This window comes from Stegostoma tigrinum, chromosome 31 (assembly GCF_030684315.1).
Source record: "Stegostoma tigrinum isolate sSteTig4 chromosome 31, sSteTig4.hap1, whole genome shotgun sequence".
In the NCBI taxonomy this organism is placed as follows: domain Eukaryota; kingdom Metazoa; phylum Chordata; class Chondrichthyes; order Orectolobiformes; family Stegostomatidae; genus Stegostoma; species Stegostoma tigrinum.
This window is the reverse complement of record NC_081384.1, coordinates 19,205,815-19,228,427: the sequence shown is the minus strand read 5'-3', so window position 1 is coordinate 19,228,427 and position 22,613 is coordinate 19,205,815. Positions and strand designations below refer to the sequence as shown.

Below are 22,613 nucleotides of genomic sequence, written 5' to 3'. Positions count from 1 at the left end.
AAAAGGTACTAGTGAAAAGGAGAGAGTCAGCTGAATTGTCTTCTGGTCAGGAGGGAAATGGTTATATTTGCTTAATAGCTGGGAGGAGAGTTAAGACAGTAGCAAAACCCAGATAACTTTCTTGAAGAATTCAGGACAAACCTCCACTTAAAATCTATTCTATTGGATTGACTGAAATGAATGTTAAGGCCTAAGGCAGGACTCAGCTGAATCTGTTGACAGTTTAATAACAAGACCGAAAAATACAGCCAGAAAATTTAAACTCAAGGGGAAAGACAAAGAAGTCCACTATATCAACTCATTTGGGTCACTCAACACCATGAAGTCTACACCTATAAACTGGACAAAACCACAATAGCATGGGCTGTAGACAATGCCAGAATACACAAAGCTAGTGTGTAGACAGATGAAGATGCTGACAGTACAATGAAGTAGCTTGCGGTTAAATCAATGAAAGGCAGCCGGGTTGAAGTAGGCAAACAGCAACAAATGTAACGCACAGCGGATGGATAGAAAAATGTTCACAAAATTTGATGGCCATGCGTTCATAGACGAAGGGAGAAGTGCACACGTGAATCGAACTGCAGATTGTGTAAAATGCAAAATCATTTGGAAAAGGTGTATAGAACAAGGAAAGAGATAGCAATAGGCTCAGCAGAGACAGAGAAACAGGGTGGATGAGACAGAAAAAGAATCAAAACATCCATACTGTAGAATATAAGGAATGAGTTTGAGTCTGCAATAGGCATAGGAATTAAAAACAGAGAACTGCGGATGCTGAAAATAAGAAACAAAAAGCAGAAATTGCTGGAAAAGCTCAGCAGGTCTCAGCATCTGTGGAAAGAGAAACAGACTTAATGTTTTGGGTCCAGTGACCCTTTCCTCAGAACTCATAGGGAATAGACATTATATACTCATAGGAATTATGTAACAGTATGAAAATGCTGGTTGCAGAGATAATGGGAACTGCAGATGCTGGAGAATCCAAGATAACAAAGTGTGAAGCTGGATGAACACAGCAGGCCAAGCAGCATCTCAGGAGTTCCTGAGATGCTGCTTGGCCTGCTGTGTTCATCCAGCTTCACACTTTGTTGTCTTGAAAATGCTGGTTGCGACAGTTCTCAGAACCATGGTAAGAATAAGCCCACAGCCATAAATGTGAAACTTGGAACCATAGTACAGACCAATGGTCATTGCAATATTATCAGCATGTGATATCTTGGGGTTCCTATTAGAAATAATTACACTTTAGTTGAAGGTGCTGGAGCTTCATTCAGTGTACTTTCTTCAGACTTTGATGGGACTAGTGGACTAATATGTTATTACTTAGCACATAACTGCAATGCAACAGTAAAATGTGGCAGCACTGACATACATTCCAAGCCCACCAACTCTATGGTCCAGAAGGACAAGGGCAGCAGATACATGGGAACACAACCACCTGCAAGATCCCCATCACCTCACACACCCTCCTGATTTAGCAAAATAGAACATACAACAGTCCAGCGCAGTGCAGGCCCTTTAGCCCACGATGTTGTGCCGACCTATTATCCTACTCTAAGATCAAACTACCCTGCATTCCCTGTGCCTATCAAGAGTCACTTAAATGTTCCTAAATTATCTGACAAATATTATTGTCGCTTCTCTGCAACTGGGTGAAAATCTTGGAACTCCTTTCTTTACAGTACTGTGGACATCCCTATACCTCGAGCACTGCAGCAGTTCAAAAAAGCAGCTCACTGTTTCCTTCTCAAGGGAAGTTAGGGATGGTTAATAAATAAATTCTAACCAAGCTAACAACATTGACGTGAACAAATAAAAAAGTAATGATAAACTCCTATTTCTTTACAAATAACCTATCAATCTAACATGTTGTGAAACAATGGCTGGAATTCCCTACCCCTGCCACCCCTTTCGTGCATTTCCTTGGAGACGGTGAAATAGGGAGAAGGGGAAGTAATTGTGAGTTTGCTCAACTCGTTGCTTTCTCACCCCACACCAATGAGGTTTCAGCTGAGAACTTCCATTGGAACTTTTTTTGAATTTAATCTATTTTTCCAATCAACCTGTTCAGAGATGTTACTGAACACCTTTGGAACAGATTGGACTTGCACCTGGGCCTCCTGGTCCAGGGACACTACCACCACACTACAAGGAGTCCCCATATTGGGGATTTCTTGTCAAGTCATTAATTAAGGCATTTAAGTGATCAGTTAAGGCCCTCAGCTGACAAACTCCCCAATTACCTGCCTGTTGGGCAAGCAAGGTGACAGATTTTTCTGACTGGATGATCTGATTGCTGGACTGTAGGTGGATGTGGTCCAGTTGCACCAATCGGAGTAATTGGTAGCGCGATAGGGTGCAAACAAATGGCCTCAGCAAGCTGTACTCTCCATTCCTCTGGTCCTGACAATCGCCTCCCCGTGCATGAGAAGAGAAGAAAACACTTAAACACCCATAACATTAAAAGCACATCCAATGACACATTGACTCAAATTGTACAATAACCACAATATTCTTTGTGTCTGTGGCACCACAACAGCCTGTAGCATTTGTATTGACAGTGTCTGTCTGAGCAGTTTTATCATTCTGATGAGAATTGCCAAGACAAACTTCGTTGAGAGCTGTGGTGGTAGAGTTCAAATCCAATTCCAAAATTCCTGAAATGATGGCCTCGTTGGGACAAGTGCTCAACCGGTAACAAAACTGTGATTTGCACCAGTCTTTTCTTACAGAAATACTTCTTTAATTGTGGCCCCCTGGGTGGCCATTTTGTTTGCATTCAAAGTTTGAGGCCCAGGCAGTGCTTTGAGCTCATTCAGATGGTGAGGCTGCATGTGCAAACCTTAATCAATAGCCAGCATCCTGGGATTACAAACACTAACACAAAGTGTCACTTGCTGTAAATACAGGTCGTTATTTGTAACTTCATGGGTAAATATGCCCTACAGTTAAAAAGCCATTTATATCCTGGTACTGTAAAAAAAATTGAAATTTCCTGCCTTTTGCAATTAGTTTTTTTCACATTTGAGCACTTGCCTGATCACATGAAATTTTTAAAGCATCTAATCTAATCAAATTGTGTCAAATCAAATCACAACAAACCAAAACCAGAACACAATCAGCCAAATGGGCAACTTGAAGGGGAGAGGGAGTAGGCTGTGCACTGCCAAATTGAGCTGTTGTGGTTTTAACTCACTGTAGAACATTAATAAGTTCAAGTGGATGCGGAATGCATTTAGCAGAATAAATAACAGGCGCAAACTGCTTCTAAGTTGCAGATGGAGGCAGAATTATGGTGTAAAGGAGGCTCATTTGGCTACTATTTATTCCTGGGTATTCAAAGTTGTTTTTGTCAAAACATGCATACCACACTGATTTAACAAGGTGTAGAGCTGGATGAACAAAACGGGCCAAACAGTATCAGTGGAGCAGGAAGGCTGAAGTTTTGGGCCTAGACCCTTCTTCAGAAATGGCACTGATTGAATTGAATTGCTGTATAATTCAATACTTTTGAGCTAATGATGAATTTGAAAAAACAAGAGAATGCAATGGTCACAGCCATGAATTGTGAATTCTGTAGTTCCCGAAACAATACATCTACCTAAATTGTTCCATCAGTCGAAAGAAGTTGCAGAAACTGAGAAGGGTGATATTTATACCCAATTGACCTGAGAAGATGCTAATGTCCAATTAAGTAATGTTTTGGGCCACTTCAAGTGGAAGGTAAAAATCAGCCAAGTTGGTGTGGAGTCACTCCTCAGACTGTTTGTAATGCAAGATAATAAAATGTGAGGCTGGATGAACACAGCAGGCCAAGCAGCATCTCAGGAGCACAAAAGCTGACGTTTCGGGCCTAGACCCTTCATCAGAGAGGGGGATGGGGTGAGGGTTCTGGAATAAATAGGGAGAGGCTTTTTGTTTGTAATGCAGGTCTCTTTATCCCGGAGGATCTCAATAAATCTGTTTTCTTTAAAATGACAAACTGGCAACTTCATAGTCAATTATTTTGTGTTTTTATTTCCCAGTTCAAAGTTTCTTATTTTTTTATCTTCACTGAGTATTGCAGTTCTATTCTCAGGATTATTAGACCAGATTGTTGAATGACTAATCCAAGCAGCATTTTTTTTGCCAATAACATATGTTTGAAGTGTACTCGTGAACCTAAGGAAAACAGCAACCAATTTACACAGAGCAAACTCAGCCAAACAGCAATGAGATACATTAATAGATAATGTATCGGTGATGTTAACTGAGACATGACCTGTTGAGAGAACCACCCTATTCGCCTTTGAATAGCCAGTGTGAGTGCCGGTATTGGACTGGGGTGGGGAAGCAAGATGTGAAATCACATGACACCAGGTTATAGTCCAACAGGTTTATTTGAAAACCCAAGCTTTCGGAGCCTCACTGCTGCTTTAGGTGTTAGTGAGAGAGGTAGTATTTATAAGTAAAAGATCAAAGCTTCACACCACTGATGAGGATGTATTAAATCTAAGATGCTATTAAATTTGTAAGGCTTTAATTGATTAATATTTAAATGTGAATCCTTAAATTCCTTTCAAGTCACTGTCCTGAGAGAACTAAAGGTTTTATCAGTGTAAAGAAGAAGTGACATTTTAGGTCAGACAGTGCATGTTAGGTGTGAGACCTTGTTTAGAATCTGCTTGTGTTTTGATTTGGAGTCAGGCTGGTCACTTAAGAATGCATTTGGGCACATTCAAAGAAAAGTAGAGACCAACTGATGTTCATTGTAGCATTTATTTAAGGACTTTTCCCCCCACTGCCTCTTGAGGGTATTATTTATTATTTGTTAATTGACAATTAGTTGATCAGCTGATCTGGTGATTGGTCCTTAAAAATTTAAAAGAGAGGCTGTTTTTCCTAGTAAGGCAAGTTGATTAAGAAAGCAGAATGAGCAGACTAGACTTTGCACTAAAAAAAAATCCAACTACAAGTAAGAGGTTGTTGAAGACAGAGTGACGCTTGCTTCGGTAAATGGATGACTAGCAGTAAAGCAGGTACTTCAGGTTGATTGTTCAGGCTGTTTAGTACATTGTGATAGGAAGACAAGGGCCCTTAAATTTACACAAGGAGAAGTCTTAGTGCTAATTTCCTCAACGATCAGTTCATTGAAATAGATTGTCTAAGTAGGCAATCTGCCTTGGGAGGAAACAAAGAATCAAAATTGAACTAAAAATATCATGGGATAGAGTAGCTAAAGTTTGGGAGAGAAATACAGCCTCTTAGAAAACTGGAAGGCAACAATTGGTATAATCAAGGAGGTGAAATTGGCTTCAATTGCCCATTCTAGAATGAAGACCCAAGATCCTGAACACATAAGTATAGACTGACTTCTATTAGATAACCAATATTTTGAGGAAAAATTATACTTCAGGATACAATAGTCAAGTGTGAATGGTAATAGTGTGAAAAACAGTTTTGGACTTTCCAAAAGAAATGAGGTATTGTAGGAAGCATAATTACTTTCCCTTACACAGCAAGAGCTATAGAGTTTGGAATAAATTTCAGGTGATGACATGAACTTTAAATAGTTTCATTCTCACTTGTGTTGCTAGCTACAGAAGAGTGTCTTTGAGTTCCTTATTTATTCACCAGTGAGGAAGTAAATGTTTGATTAGATAATCTTCTTATATGGCCAAAAGGGATTTTCTTTGTTTCCCCTTTCTTTTACATTGTTCAACCTCTTAAACAACACCTGTTCAAAATTTTACTCCTTCAAGAACAGGCTTTGTTAATTGTACTGTTGAGAAAACATGCTGGGATGGATTTTGTCACTGGGCACTGACTGAGACCTTGGGACCAAGAATCAGAGCTAACTCTGCATGGGCATTAGATGGCTGGGTGCATGTGATCTTCTAGCAGCTGGTCAATAAACAAATTGTCCAATGATAGTGGAAGGCAGAGGTGATACTTATATTTAAAGGGCATGCAGCCCTGCTGACTGCCTTTTAGTTCCTAATGAGCCAAAAATCCTGCAGCCACAATATGATGGAAAACCCTTGTGGCTCCACTGTTTCCCAGCAGCGCTCTTCCAGACTGCAAGACCAAGATTGTGAATGAGTAACTGTTTGTGTTGCATTCAGACTCTCTCAACTGAGTGAGTACATCATCATGGGTTCAGTTGAACACCTCAACAAATCTATGAAGACAGTAGAGAATTGTGAGAGGCTGAGCCTATCCTAAGCTCCAAGCTTTGGTGACATAGCACCATTTGTTGCTGCAGTAAGAGTACTTTTGACTGAGCTGCTAAAGATTTTGCTAACCTCTCTGCCTGGATGATTGTTGAATTGATTCAGGCCATTAATGCTATCGTGTGTGTGTGTGGCCCCTTCCATGGAGAGAATTGTGACGCTCATGGAGTGCCACATCAAACTGTGGATGCTGGAGATGGGCACAGGCTTGTGTACTATTGTTTTATCTGTGAGCTCTGTGCAGCTGTCACAAGTTGAAAGGAAGACAAAGAGTTTGGGTTCTCTTCAAAATGCTCCTTTTGGCTCCTCTCCAGTGCCCCTACCCAGAGAAAGGCACTCTTGGCCCTGAGGTTGCTGATGTGCAAGTGCTTAGATTTCTTTCTGCTGACCATCCATCTCATTAGAGCCCCCCCCCCCCCCCCCCCAACTCCCCAGAACTTTGGTGAATGAGGTATCTTCCTCCTTGTACAAGGCCTTCTCCCACGTGATAACACTGCTCCCTTCTCTCACTCACTCCTTTTGCCCCAATGGCACCCAGGTAGTATGCCCCTCAATGCTGGGATCCTTTCCCCTTTCCTGCCTTCAATTGCCAGTGCCTACCTTGCTTCACCTGTCTGACATGGCAACATATCTTTCTTAATGGTTGGTCAAATGCTAAAATGACACGAAGACTGGATAACTTCTGTTCTTGTTTTACACTTCCTGACCTTTGAACCCATTCCAAACAGCCCAAGTAAACTTCTGGCTGCAACAGCTTTGAATAGAAATCGAAAAATGGAATTTTGATATTTATGTTAGATTTTAATTCTACTAAGGGTCACCTTGTGGTTTGTTTTACCCTTTGCCCTTTCACTATTGAGCAAAAGCCAAGTTTAGCAGATTAATGACCTATGACCTCCAAAATTGGTGGAATCAAGTGGGAATTCTGTGTCTTTTTATTTTGCTTTTCTCTGGCCTTGAGAAGCAGACTGGAATAAATTTGTAATAGGCAGGCAGGAGTGCTGTGAACTGAGTTTGTGCGAAATCTTTGCTGAGAGATGCTAAAATTAAAATCGAATTGAATTATTCAAGGTAATAGTGAGATTGGAGCATCATCTGTTTCTCATTTTGTTCTGTCTATGCAAGGTTGTGGTGTGATGTATGCAGTTTGACAACACTAGGTGTTCATCAAGCTTTCAACAGAAAATAAGTCAGTTTTGGGTTTTATCCTGTAATTTGCATGTTTTTTGACTTTTAGTTCAGTACGGACAATAAATCTTAAGGTTTTTAATTTGCAGAAGAGGGACGAGGAGCTTTGGGAAAAATAACAACCAAAGAATAGCTTCTTGTTCAATTGTTCTGTCATGAATTGATGATAATTAGTCAAAATGGGTTCTAGGATTTTATTTTCCTTCGGAATTAAATTTTATTCTCGTCTCAGGTTCCATAGGGCTATAAATCGTAGAAGGTAGAAGAAACCAGAAGACCAGGAACTGTGAATTGTTACTAATCAGTTCAGTAGGGTTATAAGGTGAATTTTCTTAGTGGTTAGAATGAGGGAATTTGCTACCACAGGAAGGATTTGAGGCAAAGCACTTAAATAATTTTGAAAGGAAACTGGATAAGTACTTGGGATTGAATGATATATTGAAATCAGGTAGATGGAGTGAGAGGTGATTGCTGATCTGGAGCCTAGACACTACCATTAGTTGGATCAAATCACCAGTTTAACCTTTGTGGACAGTGCATTTTTAGATGCATTTGTGGGGCATTGCTGGTAAGGCAAATATTTATTTCTTCTTGCTGTTACCTAATTGACGTTTGGAAAGTGTCAGTGAGTCATTTGCTTGAGCTCAAGCATTAGTGCAATGCTGGTGGATGGGGAGATCCATGTTTTTGGTACAATAGTGATGAAAGGAAGGCAATGTAGTGACATAATTCCAAGTCAGGATGCTGAATGACACGGAAGGATATTCACCTACATCTGCTGCCCTCGTGCTTCTTGAGAAACTGACACTTCCTCAGGTGACCTGACGAGAAACATTTACACTGATTTTTATTTTCTCCAGACCTGCTGAGCTTTTCCAGCAACTTCTGTTTTTGTTCCTGATTTACAGCATCTGCAGTTATTTCGGTTTTTATTGAGAAGATGGACAGGTTTTGTCAGGTGAAGGAGCCAGGGATGAGAGGGAGGGTTGGACATGGGATGATTACTTAATTGGACATTACCCATATATACCAGGGAATACGCTATAAATATGTTGAGGCCAATGGGTTATAGGCTCCTGAGGCAGAATATGATGTGCTGCTCCTCCAGTTTGCATGTGGTATCATTGTGGCAGTGGAGGAGGCCCAGGTTGGATATGTCACCAAGGGAGTGGAGTTAAAATAGTTGGCAACCAGAAGGTGTTGTCGCATACAGAGTGCAGATGCTCTACAGAGTGCAGATGCTCTACAAAGTGGTCCCCGAGTCTACGCTTGGTCTCTCCGATGTAGAGGAGGTCACATTGGGAGCAATGGTTACAGTAGACCAAGTTGGAGGATGTACAAGTGGACCACTGTCAGATATGAAAGTTTAACTTTTGGGCCTTAGATGGAGGTGAGGACCCCACCTCTTTCTGCCTTTCGTAGGGACTGCTCACTCCGTGATTTCCCTCTTTCCAGTCCCAATGCCTACCTGCATTTACCTGTCACCATCCCACCTACTTTCCCCAGCCCTACCTCTTCTTTCTCCCTATTTATTTCCAAGTTCCCTTCCCCCTCCTGATTTCTGAAGAAATGTCCTTACCTGAGATATCAACTTTCCTCCTCCTCTGCTGCCTGGACTACTGTGTTCCTCCAGCTCCATACTGTATTATCTCTGACTCCAGCTTCTGCAGTTCTTGTTGTCTCTTTCTTTTTTGGCTCTGGGAATGTGTGGAGCTCCTTGAGTGATGTCGGATCTGCACTCATCCGGAGTATTCCACCACATTCTTTGTTTGTGCCTTGTAGATTGTAGCAATCATTGTGAAGGCAGGAGGTGAATTACTCAGTACAAGAAATCCAGCCTCATCTTGCTGTAGTTGCCTCAGTATCTGTATGGCAATGGCCCAGTTAAGTTTCTGCTCAATGATTAGCTGCAGGTTGTTGATGATGGATGATTCTGAGATTGTAATTCTAGTGAACATTAAAGAGATTGTTAAGTTCTATCTTATTGGGAATGGCTATTTTGAAGCCCTTGTGTGCATAGAATGTTAACTTGCCACTTAACACTGGCTGTACGGGGAAATATTAGACCAGAGAGAGAGTTCGGGAAGTTAACTATTGTGTCCTTTTCATTAATCTGCCTGACTTCAAATGAGATGTAGCCATATTGGTGTTATGTTTAGGCTGGAGTTTAAATCTTGATAACGTAACTATTGTTGTTTATAGGCTAGGTATCTGCCAAGCAAGTGTGCATGGCAGCATTCTAATCCATAGTGAGTTACCTGTGTGGAATTTCAATAGCAAGCATTGGAACCTATGAAGTTTCAGGTCTGAATGGTTGCTCCTAGAGGTTCAACACATTCAAATGTGTAAAACAAAAAAGCATTTTTTTTCTGAGATAATGGGAACTGCAGATGCTGGAGAATCCAAGATAACAAAGTGTGAAGCTGGATGAACACAGCAGGCCAAGCAGCATCTCAGGAGCACAAAAGCTGACGTTTCGGGCCTAGACCCTTCATCAGAGAAGGGTCTCGGCCCGAAACGTCAGCTTTTGTGCTCCTGAGATGCTGCTTGGCCTGCTGTGTTCATCCAGCTTCACATTTCGTTATCAAGTATTTTTTTTCTGGTTTATTTTCTCCATTCACTATAATGCCCTATGTTGCTTGGTCTAGTCCTATTTCCAGTACAAACCTTGGTGGTAAGTTTCTTAAGAGTAACCAATTACAAGGGCATTACAGAAAATCCTCACCAGATTCCCAACTGACATCCAGCGGGACATTGAACAGGGTACTAGATTATTCACCTATTCTTCCTTAGCCAGCTACTGGGTTGTCATTTCAGGATATCACATTACTACATTCATTCTTTGGGTGGCGTGTCCGTCGTGGGCCTCCTGCAGTGCCACAGTGGTGCCGCCTGAGGGTTGCGGGAGCGGCGGCTCGTGTTCCGCCTAAGAACCCTGCGGCCCGGTGGTGTCGGTGTGGGCTTCACCGGCTTCGGGGTCTCCCCTTCCCCGGGTGCGTCCCTGGGCCGGCCCGGTTCGTCCCCTCCCCCAACTGCGCCGCGCGGCCGGCCCGGCCCTTCCCCTCCGCCCGCTGCGTCCCGGGGCCGGTCCGGCCTGTCTCCGCCTCCCTAGCCTGTTCTTCCTCTCGGCCGTCCCTTCCTCCCGCCCCGGGCCGCGCCCCCGTCTGCCTGCTGGCCTCATCCCACCTCCTTGACCTGTCCGTCTTCCCTGGACTGGCCTGTCCCCTCCCTGCCTCCCCGCCTGTGCTCTCCTCTCCGCCTGTCTTCTTTTCTCCCCGTCTTCGGTCCGCCTCCCCCTCTCTCCCTATTTGTTCCGGAGCCCTCGCCCCGTCCCCCTCTCTGGTGGGGGGTCTGGGCCCGAGGCGTCAGCTTTTGTGCTCCTGGGATGCTGCTTGGCCTGCTGTGTTCATCCAGCCTCACATTTTGTTTGTCTTGGATTCTCCAGCATCTGCAGTTCCCATTATCTCTGTCCAAGATTTATGCTGCTTATGTGGTGAACAAGTATTGATGAGTTAATAAGTGAGTTGTTCATTCTGGAATCCTTCACTACTCACCTGCTGTAGTAACCACACTATGAATGTTGCTGGTCAGCAATAGCTTCCAGGATGTTGGTAGATGATTCAGACATGCTAATACCAATGAATGTGCAGATGAGTTTATTAGATTCTGTTATCGATGGTTATTACCTAGAACTTTTGTGGCATGAATGTTATGTGCCACATATTCGCCCAAGCCTGGATGTTATATGGGTTTTGCTGTTTCAGTATTTGAAGACTTGCGATTTGTGCAATCATCAGCAAATGTCTCCAGTTCTGACCTATTGGACATATAGTCACTAATGGAGACTTTGAATCTTACCTTGAGAAATGCCTGCAGTGTGTCCCAGTATTGTGGAGATTGATAAATTAACGTGCATTTAACTTTTCCAAAGCTATCATTAAATTTAGTGATTGTTGAAGTGCTAGAATATGTACTGTTTAGTGCTGCTAATACTGTACCAGCTTTTTTCTTCCTTTATTTCTAAAAATAAAAGTTGATCACCATTTTCTAAGTTTAAATAGTGTCAATTCCTTACCTTTCTTGGCAAAGCAAGAGCTAATGTACCCTTTTTGGCAGGAGTAGACCTTGTAAACGATTTGTGACTTCTGAAGAATAAACCATGTAAAATGCACATTTGCTAATGCATTAAGAAACCTCACTTAAAAGTTCAGTTCTGAACAGATGGTCATAAGTGTGATTTATTTTCTAAACTTTAAATGCTTTTTTCCCCTCCTTCAACTGGAATTTGGAGTAATGGGATTTAATACTAAGTTAGTTATCTCTGGATGAAGTCAAGATACATGTTCCTACTACCAAGAATCAGTTGATATTTTGCATGTAATTGTCCTCTGTGCTGTTTAAATTTGTCTAATGTTGGTGACAGATGGCAAGTTTGGCCACATTGCACACACTAAACTTCAGCTCATCCAAAACACTGCCTATATCTTAGCCCCATTCAATGCCACCTCTGTTTGCTAATCTATGTAGTTGTCTAGTCTGGCAGCAACTCAGATTTAAGTTTTGTCCTTGTGTTCATGTCGCTGTGTAGTTTTGCTGTTCCCTGTTCCATCTCTATATTCTGTAATTCTTCAATCCTTTTCTGTGCATCCCTCTTTTTCATTGCCACATAGCTGCCAATGCCCCCAGAATCTGAATTTATCTCCCTAAACCTTCTGCGTGTATACCTCTCTTGTAAGATGCTGCTGAAAGCCTACTTTAACAAGCTTTTGGCCACCTCCCTTGATGGATCTTCATGTAGCTTAGTGTTACCTTTTGTGGATGTTCATGTGATGTTCCAGGAAAGTTTTATTACATTGAAATCAATTTACAAATGCACATTGCTCTTGTTAACTGGAGTTAAACAAATCTTCACCTACTATAGCACGATTCACAGCCTCTGAAAATTCCTGAGTATTCACAGCCAATTAATTAATTTTGAAATTGTTATCCTCTGCATTTCATGCTTTTCATCTTCTACACAATAACTCAACAGAATCAAGATGCATTGGTCTGGATGTATTCTGATAATATAGTACTTTCTCGGTCTGTGAAGCATAACAAAGTAAACTATGGGAGCTTGGTGAAGACGTTTGTGCAATGTTTTTATGAAGATAATTTTCTCAAACTGAAGGCCAAGACACGACACATTTATAGATTTTAGGAAAGAAATATCAATTGAGTATGTTGTCTCCCTGAATGTTCATGACATGGCCCCTGAAATGGTTGCTAATGGCAAGCATCCAGCTGTCAAAAGTAGAGAAGTTGCTGTTATTTTGTATGGTATGGGGCAAAGATGTGGTAGCCAAAGGGCATGGATACCTTAAGAAATTAAAACCTTTCTGAATAGGGCTAACATTAAAGCTCTCCTAATGTGGCTCTTGTTGAGAACGTTATCTTTTCTGGATGTCTTTGCTGGTTCTGTGGTCTTCAGAAAATAAAATCTTAGGTTATTGAACCAAGCAGGAAGGGTATCTGATGATCAAACCTTTCTTGCCATTGTATGCAAATTTGGATGGGATTTATCCTCGGATCCTTTGGGAAGCCAGGGAGGAGATTGCTGAGCCTTTGGCATTGATCTTTAACTCGTCATTGTCTACAGGAATAGTGCCAGATGACTGGAGGATAGCAAATGTGGTTCCCCTGTTCAAGAAGGGGAGTAGAGACAACCCTGGTAATTATAGACCAGTGAGCCTTACCTCAGTTGTTGGTAAAGTGTTGGAAAAGATTATAAGGGATAGGATTTATAATCATCTAGAAAAGAATAAATTGATTAGGGATAGTCAGCACGGTTTTGTGAAGGGAAGGTCGTGCCTCACAAACCTTATTGAGTTCTTTGAGAAGGTGACCAAACAGGTAGATGAGAGTAAACCGGTTGATGTGGTGTATGTGGATTTCAGCAAGGCGTTCGATAAGGTTCCCCACAGTAGGCTATTGTACAAAATGTGGAAGAATGGAATTGTGGGAGATATAGCAGTTTGGATCGGAAATTGGCTTGCTGAAAGAAGACAGAGGGTGGTAGTTGATAGGAAATGTTCATCCTGGAGACCAGTTCCTAGTAGTGTACCGCAAGGGTCAGTGTTGGGTCCACTGCTGTTTGTTATTTTTATAAATGACCTGGATGAGTGCGTAGAAGGATGGGTCAGTAAATTTGCAGATGACACCAAGGTCAGTGGAGTTGTGGATAGTGACGAAGGATGCTGTAGGTTGCAGAGAGACATAGATAAGCCGCAGAGCTGGGCTGAGAGGTGGCAAATGGAGTTTAATGCGGACAAGTGTGAGGTGATGCACTTCGGTAGGAGTAACCGGAAGGCCAAGTACAGGGCTAATGGTAAGATTCTTAGTATTGTAAATGAGCAGAGAGATCTCTGTGTCCATGTACGCAGATCCTTGAAAGTTGCCACCCAGGTTGACAGGGCTGTTAAGAAGGCATACGGTGTTTTAGCTTTTATTAATAGAGGGATTGAGTTCCGGAGCCAAGAAGTTATGGTGAAGCTGTACAAAACTCTGGTGTGGCCGCACTTGGAGTATTGTATACAGTTCTGGTCACCGCATTATAAGAAGGATGTGGAAGCTTTGGAAAGGGTGCAGAGGAGATTTACTAGGATGTTGCATGGTATGGAGGGAAGGTCTTATAAGGAAAGGCTGAGGGACTTGAGGCTGTTTTCATTAGAGAGAAAATGGTTGAGAGGTGACTTAATTGAAACACAAAATAATCAGAGCGTTGGATGGGGCGAGCCTTTTTCCTAGGATGGTGATGGCGAGCACGAGGGGGCATAGCTTTAAATTGAGGGTTGAAAGATATAGGACAGATGTCAGAGGTAGTTTCTTTACTCAGAGAGTAGTAAGGGAATGGAACGCTTTGCCTGCAACGGTAGTAGATTCGCCAACTTTAGGTACATTTAAGTCATCATTGGATAAGCATATGGACGTACATGGAATAGTGTAGGTTAGATGGGCTTGAGATCGGTATGACAGGTCGACACAACATCGAGGGCCGAAGGGCCTGTACTGTGTTGTAATGTTCTATGTTCTATGTTCTACATTCACTTATGTTGCTGTTTGCTTAGTACAAATGATTGAATACAGAATCCCTTTGTCCAGTGTTGCCATTTGAGAACATTCTACCACATCTGTTTGAAGGCAATTAGTGTAAACATTGCAAAGAAAATAATTCTGCATTATTAACTGAATTGTAATAAATTAAAATGCAATTTATTGATGTTCCGGTTGTGTAATACTTGAGTTTTAAGGTGCATTGTATCTTGTTGTTTTGAGACTATGCTAAAATACAAATGGTGGGTTTAATGGAAGCTGTTCTAGAATTTAATTGCAATTTTGAAATGTCTAAGTATAATGAGTGTTCCCCAAGGCATATGTGACAACAAAACACCACTGTAAGTGTTTAATCCTGCTGTGTGAATGCTGGGATCTAATTAATATAGTGCTCCTAATGAAAGCTGTCAGTGCGTGCTGCCTGCAGCTGCATTGGTTTATGAAAATAGAACTTGAGAAAGGGTGCCTGAGAAGGTTTGCCATTGTGGCATTGACTAACAATTTAAAAATGCACATCTTCCGTTACATTTATCTCCCTTTTCAAAAAGGATCAGTTATATAATATAAACTCCATGTTTTCAGTGGTCCATTTCAAGACATTTCTTGAATTTAAGCAGCAGGCTGTGTGAAAATTTACAACTAACAATTCAGAGTTAATTACGCAGGCTGAATGTCAGAACTTATCAGTGGCGTTCAGCACATTTTCACTTGGTCTGTCCTGATGGCCATTAAATTGAATATATGTTCCAAACCTGCTTGTTACATTTGTCATCTGTCTTCTGCTTGTTGCATACTCATAATTCTTGTTAAAGTGTATTGGCAATCATTTACTTTTGCCTGTTGTTAGTTGACATGTCTTTTGACTTTCTGGACTGCCTTTGTAGATTCTCTGCAAAATCTTTATACTGTGGCAGCAGCCAGGAATTTACTAGGGTCTCCATCATGACATTAGTTACAGTTGAACATAGAAAGTAGCCATGTCTGTATGCATTAGGGTTGCCAACATTTAATGTGTTTCTGCAGATATAATTACACACTCTCTGCATGTATTTCCTTGCCTGGCCATGCAATCTTTTTGCCTCATTGTTGTAGTTTTTAAAATAAATTAAGCATTGAAGAAAAACATTGATTTTAATGCTGCTGTGATTTTCCTTGTCTCTTGAGTTCAGGTTGCTTGCAGCAGTGTCTGTAGTAAGAATCTTAATCCCTGATATTTCAGGGCAATCCTAGGGCATTAGCAAACCCAATGCATGGAGGGACATTCTTTTCCTCAATCGTTCTTTTAGAAAGATTGCACCAACTTTGGAATTTTCCAAATGTGATTGAATTGACCCAACCAGATAGAAGTAGTGATCGTGGTAGCTATTGTTAATCTTTGTTTCTTCCATGATTCTTCAGATCGTTTTATTTTACGACACATTTTCTTGACTTAATATATGGATTGCTAGTGCTGGGTCACTTTTTAAAAGGAACACAATCTTGTTCAATGAAACATAATTGACTTCATTTTGACTGGTGAGGACACATGAAGGTTTTAATATTTTTGTACATGGTAGGAATCCAAATAATTTGACGATTAATCAATCAAACCCCAACAGGAAACCGTGAGCAGTTTTCTCCTTTCAGTTCTTTTTGATGAAGAAGTTAGTGGGATATGATGGTCAGCACAATGTAAGCCTCAAAGGTGAATTCTAACATTATTTGTTTTGCACTTGCATTTTCCTTGAAGCCGCTATTTTTTTCCCCAAAAACACATGCTAACGGAAAAAAGTCACGTGTTTAATCATAAACAACACATTCAAGACAATGCAACCATTAAAAAGGGCTGGGGAATGGACTTGGCTTTCTTATGCTGCAAAACTAAAAGCCTAAATGAGCAAAGTGTGTGGAATTTACAGCACATAAACAGGCTAGTCGGCAGTGTTCATGGCTCCAGATGAGCCTGTTGCTATCTTAATTCATCTAATTCGATGAACATATCCCTTGTACGTCCCCATAAGCTCATCTTGCTTAAATCTATTTTGTACCTTTCCCTCAACCAATCCATGTGGTAGCTGTTTCCATATCCTAATGTATGTTATCCTATATTTGATAGGAGTTAGAGGATTTAATCGAATTATGGAGATAATTTTAAATACTTGATGCAGTTTGGCTTTGAAGCGTTACTGTGGGGAAGCATAATGTCTGACAGGAAGGAGAGATGTCAAGCTTCTGAAACAGAAACTTTGAGATAGATGTAAAATTAAACTCCTCTAGAAGAGATGAGGCTGGGAATGATTAGCTATACAACATCCAGCAAGCCTAATTAATCATTCAGAAAGAGTTAATATTCATGTGACATTGATGTCCATCCAATCTAATGTCATCAGATAGTGATAGTTGTGTTCTGCGCAAGTACCTAAAGAGGGCAGATGTATTTTGTACTTTTGCTGAGAGTCCTGAGCCATTATTGCCAACAGGTTAATGTAATCTGCATCTATTTATAACATGCAATAAGACTATCTTGTTATGGAAGGCAATTGTTTCTCCTGTTTAGACTCAGCAGTGATCTTTCCTTTATCTTGGATAATTAGACAGATCCTAGACTCCGCATAATGCAAAACATAAAACATGGAACATAGAACATTACAGTGCAGTACAGGCCTTTGGCCCTTGATGTTGTGCCGACCTGTGAAACCAATCTGAAGCCCATCTAACCTACATTATTCCGTTATCATCCAAATGTTTAACCCATGACCATTTAAATGCCCTTAAAGTTGGCGAGTCTACTACTGTTGCAGGCAGGGCATTCCATGTCCTTACTATTCTCCTGAGTAAAGAACCTACCGCTGATATCTGTCCTATATCTATCACCCCTCAGTTTAAAGCTATGTCCCCTCATGCTAGCCATTAGCAAGGAGGATTGAAGGCAATGAATTGCTCATAGCAGAATATCACTTTCTGGTACTTTGTTATCTGGCTGTATGACGATGTCCTATCAGTATTATGAAGAATACCAGAGCCCAATGATGTGGTACCAGTGACCTGAAAAAAAAGTCTTCAATAAACTAAAGGAAACAATGTTTTCAATGCACTGTTCATAGATGATTTGACAACAAAGAACAGTTGCCTCAACTTGAAAAATTATGAGTATAAAATCAGAAGTTGCTGGAGAAACTCGGAAGGTGTAGCTTATTTATGATCAGAGAAGCAAATAATGTTTCAAGTCCAGTCTGAGTCTCCTTCAGAACTGAAGGGGGCTGGGATGCTAATGGCATTTTTGCCAAGGAGAAATTGAATACTGGGATACATGGGAATGTATCAATGGAGGGTAAATGGAAATCTAAATGCTAACAGAAGAGAGATATAGATGGAAAATGTGGTAATGGTACGAGCAAACAGTGGAAAATAAGGTTGCCTTACTGAGAACAAGACCATGCAAAATACATTAAGTTGGTGGGGCGAGGTTTGAGTGGGGTTGTGTTAAGGCATAATCAATTTAGAGAACAGTGTTCATGCTCTGAAATAGTTGAACTGAATGTCCAGTCCTGAAGGTTGTTTAGTGCCTAAGCAGAAGATGAAGTGGTGTTCCTCTGGAAGGTCAGGGTCATTCTTCTAAACAGACTGGAGATGTTGTGCAAATGTAGAGTGCACTGTACTGAGGAGCAAATACAGTAGACTAGATTGGTGGAAATTTGAAGTTATCTGTGTGGCTTCACTGAAAAGGAGTGTTAAAGCCTTGCACAGTGTGGAGAAGAGATAAAAGGACAATAGAGGCACATTCTGTGATAACGTGGGAAGAAGGTGGTGAGGTGAGAAATCATTTAGAGTGATGGATGAGTTGACCAGGGTGTCATGTAGAGACTGATCACTGTGGAGTGCATGGGATAGAAGGAGAAGATGTGTTTGATCTTGGCATCCTGCTGGAGGTGTTTGAACTGGCAGGGGATGATTATTTGAATACTGAGGCTGGTGATGTGGAAAGGGAGGACAAGGGAGACCGTGTCGATCTGGGAGAGGGAGGAAGTGGTGTAGGCAGAAGTGTGCAAAATGGGTCAGATATGGCTGAGAGCCATGTCAAGATGATGAGGGGATTCTTCAGTTGATGGCATGGTGAAGGCACCATCTAGAAGATGGTGGCATTGAAATAAATTTGGAGAAATTTTGAACTGGGAAAAGTCATTCTGGACTCAAACTATTAACTCTGTTTCTGTGTCCACAGATGCTGCAATATGTACTGAGATTCTCTGGCACTTTCTACTTTGAAATAAGATCTTCAGCACTGATTTTTAGTCCAATATGAGAGCAATTAGCCGATAGTACAAAGGCTAAAGAGTCTGAGATGAACCAAAGCTAATTACTGAGGAAAAAGAAAGTTGGACTGGGAATAAACGATAGAAAAATTTGAAATGCACACTTTCAGAATAATGGGATGCATATCACTAGTTCTGTAGCTCTTAGTAAAAAATTACAGATCAGAGAACTTGAAACGTTTAGAGATTTTGATCTGAAGTTTCACTTTGGGCAATGACGAACAACTCTAACAAGATCAGTTGAGACTGAAATCGTTGGGGAGACATTTTGATGAAAATATCATGATTTGGGAAAAGCCCATACGATCAGAAGCATGCAGTTGAGTATTAATACTTTCTAACTAATGGCAAGGAATGAATGGATGAATTAGCTTTATTGTCACTTACTCAGTACAGTGACAAGTTAGGAACAAGATGCCTTTTATACTGAGATAACAATGTGTAGAGCTGGATGAACACAGCAGGCCAAGCAGCATCCCAAAACTAGCCCAGCTCGTCCCCGCCTCTGTAACTATTCCTCTCACCTCAATCCCCATCCCCATCTCCTACCAACTAACCTCATCCTGCCTCCTTGACCTGTCCATTCTCCCTGGACCGACCTAACACTGTAAACTCCCCACCTACATTCATCTTTACTGGCTCCAACCCCGCCTCTTTGACGTATCTGTCTCCTCTGCACCTATCTTCTCCTTCATCCATCTTCTATCCGCCTCCCCCTCTCTCCCTATTTATTGCAGAATCCCCTTCCCCTCTGCCATTTTTTGAAGGGTCACGACTGGAAACATCAGCTTTCCTGCTCCTCTGATGCTGCTTGGTCTGCTGTGTTCATCCAGCTGTACACCTTGTTATCACAGATTCTCAGCAGTTCTTACTATCTCTGCAACAATTTTAACCTCACTGTGAAGCCTCTTCTAAGGCCCCCAACTTAAAGAAGTTACCCTCCTCCCTCTGGGACAAACCTCAGTGTATCCCTCTCCCACCGCAACCCTCTTGTAGTCTCTTCGGCCCTGAATCTGCTCGACCACATCCTAAAGCAAGCCAGGTACGACAGCCACGTTGTCTTTCTGAATACCTAGCTACAGACTGGATCATCCCCAACGGACTACAGTTGACACTTAAGCCTTCCCAATTTGACCCCAACTGTGATGACTGCTACATTCAGAACATTGATATCCTACAGAAGCGTTTCTCCCTGTGACTCCTGAAGTACATACTTGTTGCAATGCGCCGGCATCTCCAGATAATACAATTAAGCCTACCCCAGCTCAGACCCTCCCCCTCCCAGACCTGCAAAGGACCTCTCCTGTTCTTTATTCTTCGTAGGATCCACAAACTGAACTCTCAATTCCACTCTCCTTTTATTGGGCACTAAAAACAGAAAGTACTTTAAACTTACTGGTGCCTGCCACCCTACCCAGGGTCTTCCCCACCTCCATTGGCCATGTGGCCACCTTCGGAGCACCCACAGATAACATCACGTTCGCTGCCACCCGGTACGCCACTTCCGGGCCAGCCAACACCAACGATACCGCTGCTGATGTCGCCGCCTGTATTTCTGAGGTGAACACAGACACCGAGGGTGCCACTGCCACCAACATTCAAGATTTACCGGCCTACGTTGCTCTGCCCTCCACCGACGTTGCTCCACTCATCACCTCCACAGCCCACAGCTCCAGAGGAGACAGCCACACTGAGCCCTGCCGAGTCTTCACCATCCCCCCAGAACTCCCCCTTACTGAGGACGAATGGTCAGTCCTCAGTAAAGGACTCCCCCTTGTCCCTCTCCACCCAAACATTGATGAATACAACTCACGTTTGGACACTGAACAGTTTTTCCGCCACCCCGTCCTCCACGCTTACTACTTTAACCGTGATTCTAATCCTCCCTCTACTAACCCCTTCTCCCACCTACAACACACCCCCTCCTCTTGGACACCACCCCAAGGCTTCCTACCCTCCCTCGACCTCTTCTTCTCCAACTGCCGTCACCACATCGATTGCCTCAACCTCTCCACCCCTCTCACCCACTCCAACCCCTCCCGCACAGAAAGTGCAACCCTCTGCTCCAATCCCAACCTCACCATCAAACCCGCAGACAAGGAAGTGCAGTTGTAGTATGGCGCACTGACCTCTACATCGCTGAGGCCAGACGCCAACTCTCTGACACCACCTCGTACCACCTCCTTGATCATGACCCCACCCCTGACCATCAAACCATTATCTCCCAAACCATCCACAATCTCATCACTTCAGGTGACCTCCCACCCACAGCCTCTAACATCATCGTTCCCCAACTCCGCACCGGCTGCTTCTATCTCCTTCCCAAAATCCACAAACCTGGTTGACCCGTTGTATCTGCCTGCTGCTGCCCCACCAAAATTATCTCTACTTAACTCAATTCAATTTTCTCCCCTTTGGTCGAGCAACTCACCAACTACATCCATGACAACACCCCTGCCCTCCACCTCCTCCAAAACATCCAATTCCCTGGTCCCCAACACCTCATCTTTACCATGGATGACTTTCATTCCCCATGCAGATGGCCTAAAGAGCCTCTGCTTCTTCATCTCCCGCGGTCCCAATCAGTGCTCCCACGAGGAGCTCGAACAGTTCATCCACTTCACTAACGCCTTCCACCCCAACCTTAAGTTCACCTGGACCCACTCTGATACCCCTCTCTCCTCCCTGGACCTCTCTGTTTCCATCTCTGGCAGCCACCTAGAAACTGATCCATTTCAAGCCCACCAACTCCCACAGCTATGCAGAATACAACTCCTCCCACCCACCTTCATGCAAAAAGACCATTCCCTATTCCCTATTCCCAATTCCCATGCCTCCGCCACATCTGCTCCCAAGATGAGGTGTTCTCTTCCTGTACGTCTCAGATATCCTTATTTTTCAAGGACTGCAACTTCCCCTCCTTGGTGGTCGAAAATGCGCTCAACCGTGTCTCTCATTTCCTGCAGCTCTTCCCTCACACCCCCTATCTGCAATAACAAGCAAAACAGAATCCCCTTCGTCCTCATGTACCACCGCGCCAACCTCCAAATCCGATGCATCATCCTCCGACATTTCCGCCGTCTGCAATCTGACCCCACTACCAAAGACATTTTTCCCTCCCCACCTTTCTCTGCATTCCGGAGAGACCACCGTCTCCATGACTCCCTCGTCCCCCCACACTCCCGTCCAACCCCACCACCCCCAGCACTTTCCCCTGCAACCGCAGGAAGTGCTACACCTGCCCCCACACCTTCCCCCATCCCAGGCCTTAAGAAGACATTCCACGTCAAGCAGATGTTCACCTGCATATCTGTTAATGTGGTATACTGCATCTGCCATTCCCGTTGTGGCCTCCTTTACATTGGGGAAACCAAGCGGAGGCTTGGGGACTGCTTTGCAGTACCCCTACACTTGGTTTGCGACAAACAATTACAGCTCCCAGTAACGAACCATTTCAACTCCCCCTCCTACTCCTTGGATGACATGTCCATCCTGGGCCTCCTGCATTGCCACCTGAAAGCTGCAGGATCAGCATCTCATATTTCATTTGGGAACCCTGCAGCCCAAAGGATTAATGTGGACTTCACAAGCTTCAAAATCTCCCCTCCCCCGACTGCATCCCAAAACCAGCCCAGCTCGTTCCCGCCTCCCTAACCATGCCTCCCTAACCATTCCTCCCACCTCCACCTTCTACCCACTAACCTCACCCTGCCTCTTTGACCTATTCGTCCTCCCTGGACCGCCCTGTCCCCTCCCTAACTCTCCACCTATATTCACCTTTACTGGCTCTATCCCCCGCCTCTTTGACCTGTCTGTCTCTGCTCCA

At 42.9% G+C, this 22,613-nt stretch overlaps 1 protein-coding gene and 1 long non-coding RNA gene across 8 annotated transcripts in view; one reads left to right on the top strand and one right to left on the bottom strand.

Annotated features, from left to right (window-relative positions):
• Nucleotides 1-10,516, bottom strand: part of LOC125466336 (uncharacterized) — a 28,004-nt gene extending 17,488 nt beyond the window's left edge. For 3 of the 4 annotated variants that reach the window (XR_007250436.1, XR_007250437.1, XR_007250438.1), the window contains exons 1-2: nucleotides 10,183-10,516; nucleotides 8,983-9,350 (exon numbers count right to left, since the gene is read on the bottom strand). This is a non-coding gene — a long non-coding RNA (uncharacterized LOC125466336). Of the gene's footprint in view, nucleotides 1-8,982; nucleotides 9,351-10,128 lie in introns of all 4 variants that reach the window. The other variant, XR_007250439.1, reaches the window with a different exon arrangement.
• Nucleotides 1-22,613, top strand: part of mpp2b (MAGUK p55 scaffold protein 2b) — a 529,160-nt gene that overhangs the window by 118,106 nt on the left and 388,441 nt on the right. The window lies entirely within an intron of this gene.